The sequence below is a fragment of the Coffea arabica genome, chromosome 6e (genome assembly GCF_036785885.1).
Source record: "Coffea arabica cultivar ET-39 chromosome 6e, Coffea Arabica ET-39 HiFi, whole genome shotgun sequence".
In the NCBI taxonomy this organism is placed as follows: Eukaryota; Viridiplantae; Streptophyta; class Magnoliopsida; order Gentianales; family Rubiaceae; genus Coffea; species Coffea arabica.
This window is the reverse complement of record NC_092321.1, coordinates 48,496,807-48,500,523: the sequence shown is the minus strand read 5'-3', so window position 1 is coordinate 48,500,523 and position 3,717 is coordinate 48,496,807. Positions and strand designations below refer to the sequence as shown.

At 38.6% G+C, this 3,717-nt stretch overlaps 1 long non-coding RNA gene across 1 annotated transcript; it reads right to left on the bottom strand.

Moving 5' to 3' along the window:
- On the bottom strand, window positions 1-3,432 carry LOC140009173 (uncharacterized). The gene is made up of 3 exons (XR_011816522.1): window positions 3,202-3,432; window positions 1,332-1,412; window positions 1-140 (listed from the first exon to the last, which is right to left on the bottom strand). It is a non-coding gene; the product is annotated as an uncharacterized lncRNA (long non-coding RNA).
- Between the last annotated feature and the right edge of the window lie 285 nt (window positions 3,433-3,717).

Genomic DNA, 3,717 nt, shown 5'->3' with positions numbered 1-3,717 from the left:
CACACTTACAATTATGCAGCTTTCAAGCTTAAATACAACCCAATGGAAAAGGGGTACTATAGCCATCCGTTATAATATAACTTAAAGTCTTCAAAAGAAAACAATCTAGTACTACTCACGAGCACCCTTGGTCTCGAACCCTGTAAAAGAAATCCACAACGTGGTATGAGCTACACAGCCCAGTGAGGTTCCAAGACACTCTAACAGTTCAAATAAATCAAATAAGTTGGGCATATCATACACATGGTTCAAGGTTACACAATGGCATGTTATCATGAGGCAATAATCATTGTACAGGTAATTTGAGCATATCATAGGTATGGCACGTTTTCATAAAACGGTTATCATTATGTAAAATAAACACACATTGAAGGATACGGTGTTCCAGTGGAACTCTGTCGGTCATCTGCACCTTATGACTTCCGGATCCCCTCGGTTTGACTGGCCATCACCTTATCCCTCCAGTGGTAATACTCGAGTATACCGAAACGGTTGTCCAGGGTTCCAACCTACCCGACCGAGCCCAGTCCTGGCTCGAGTAGGTCAGTAACCGAGGCAGGGCCCAAGTTCAGCTTAGAGCTTACAACATGCACAAGTAATCAAGTAATTCGACAAAAGGTAAAATTCATCATTTGAGTAGGTCGAGTGAGATAAAGTACACACTCGCCTAACAATGATGGACAACTTCATATAACATGTGATTCATGATAATCAAGTGATCAAGTGGATACTTAGCACGTAAGCACGTAAGCAATACAAGTTGATTTCATGGGAGCATATAATTCACGGATATCGAATAATCATATAGATTAGAAATCATATGAGCAAATAGTCAGGTAATCAGGTAGTCATGTGGGTTGGTAAACGGTCATGGTTAACGGTTAACTGTTCACGGTTGACGGTTAATTGACAAGCATTGGTCATATGCATAGGCCATCATTGGCCGTTATCCCATTTTTACCACGTGAGAGTCGAGGAGATTCACTCCAACGACGTATGCAACCTTAGCATACCAAGTCATGTTATTCGAGTATTTTCAAGCGTGAATTATTCATCTCAAAAGAGAACGAGTGCGATAAAGTACACACTCGACTCCATTTTTCAAAACCAAATAGACTAAGTAAACAATCTAGCAAGTTAAGCATGTATCGAGTTCATATGGTCATTTGATATGGTTAATGATTTAACCAATTCATGTAGATATACAATGCAAGTATACATTCCTTAAATAGGCATGAGTATGGTAAATACTTAACACATAGCACTTAATAATCATGAAATAAGCGTGTCCTAGACTTATTCAATTACGTATTCCTATATGGAACACTCACCTAGTCAAAACAAGCGAGTAGTTTTCAAACAAGCGTTTTAGGTGTCCGCTCCGAGTTCCCCTTGGAGATTCCCTCGAGTGCCTGAGTAAACAACCATTAACTATTATACACTATCACTTAGAACTCCTACTTATCAAAGAAGGTTGTACAATCTAAAGGGAATTCATGAATTGGGCCTTAATTATTAATAATCGAGGCTCAAGAGTAAAGTTTTAAAGTCTAAAGAAAGAGACTAACATTTTTCATGAAATCGAGTTCAAAATGTTCAATCGGTATCGAGAAAAGAAGGCAAGTTTCCAAAATCTCATTTCTAAGAAATTGTCAAATTTTAGCTTTGGGTGTCAATTCTAGAAAAATCGTATCTTGCACTACGTAGGTCCAAAATTGGAAAGCTTGATACCATTGGAAACTACATTCCGAGTACTACAAGTTTCTAGAATACACTTTTCCATGATTCCAAATGGAAGGTATTCAAAAGTTGGATCAAAGTTACTGCTGTAGAATACTAAGACAGTTTCAAGGTTGGTTTTTGGCCAATTTTGGAAATTCAGTAAAATTCACTTGTTTTGAACTAACCTTTGAAATTTGGAAATCAAATAGTGTTACAATCCAAGAGTATAACAATACAAGCGGATTGAGAAATGGAGTTTCGAGCACCAAGATATAGTAGCCCCAAGTTGAGGAAGATTCAAGACTGAAGAAGAATTTCCAGTTTTGAACCTCCAACACTAGAAATTTAATTCGGTATCGAAACGAACTTGGATTGGTACCAAAATTGGCAGTATTTTACTCCCATATGAAAGGTACCACTCTATCAAATTTCAGGGAAAAATACTTTCGGTAAGATAGTTAATTAGTCAACCAAAGTTCAGGAAAATTATAAGGCAATCTGCCTTTGACTTTCATTTTCCAAATTTCCAATCGTTTAACCAAGAAAGTTATCCAACCATGGTTCATTTGTGAAATAAGGGTCTAAGATACACCCATAATATCTTTGGTAAGTGTTTAATATCAAAAACATCAACTAACAAATTCACTCCAAGATTTGGTTCCAAACCAGTCCAAACATCATGGTTTTCCAAAACAGAGCAGTCCACTTGTTTCAGTCACAAATCAGTCAATATAGCTCGAAATTGAGCATGGCTTACGCCGTTGGAAAGTACATTCATAGGACTAAAATATCACAGAAGAAATCATTTCCAAATTCGGCACCCATCTGGTTCAAATTCGGGCATCAAGTTGCTGCCTGAACACTTCATTCCAGACGAACAGAGCAACAGGACAGCGAACTTAAAACATTTGGTTCGGCTTGCTCACAAGGAATCAGAACGTGCATTTTATACCAAATTAAAGCTAGGAATGTCTAGTTTCAAACGCCACCGACGGCACATGATTTCGACATCCGAGGACAGAGTTATAGCCAAAATGCCAACGCTGGACAGTGCAATACGGGACAGATTTCCAGATTGCCACTTCTAGGAGAAAAATTCATTTGACCCACCAAACGTTAATGTTTTCCAACAAAAATTTTTACACACATAATATAACATATATACATCAGGTTCATGCCAATAGATCACCAAAAATGGGCCTTCTTATGGCCGAACAAAACAGGGGCATTTTCGGAAATTCTTGCCAAGACCTCTACTTTGAGTTTCCAACAATAACACTCCATAAACTCATCATTATAACCACTAAACTACCATTAAATCCAACATTAATCCTTAAATCAGCAACAACAACCCAAGTGTGGGAATACCAAGAGCCCACTCATTTCATTTTCACCATAAACAAGCTAACTAAGTGCATGCATGAGCTTAATCTTGCTATATAAATTCCAAAAGACAAGAATCCAAGGGTTGATCATTACCTATTCCTTGGGTGTGCAAGATCAGAAATTTCGGCCCTCTTGAAGCTCCAAGAACCCGTGAAGATGCAGCCTTTTGTTAGCTAAATCCAACCTCCAAGAGGTTTGCTAAGTGGTCTCCAAGTTTGGTGTGATTTGGAGGTGATTTGGGGTAGTTTTGGTTGAGATTAGTGTGCAGAATTTTTGTTGCAAATGAGTTAGAGAGAGGGAGTGTTTTGGCCGGCCATGAGGAGAGGGAAGAGAGAGTGTGTTTGATCTAAGTTAGCTTCCAAGAGAAGGTGCAATGTGTGGTGCAAAATCACCCAAAAGTCAACTCTCATTAGGGGCCGTTTGGTGCGATTACGGCTCGATTTTTCGCGCGTTTGGTTCACTAGTGCACTAAACCTCCAAGGCATATATATTCTTGTAAATATTATTCACTCTTAATTGTCCCGAAATAAAGGTCTAAAGTCCCTCAAATAAAGTCGCGCGTGTGAAAACGCGTACCGTCAATTTTTTTACGCTCTAACGCGAAACCTC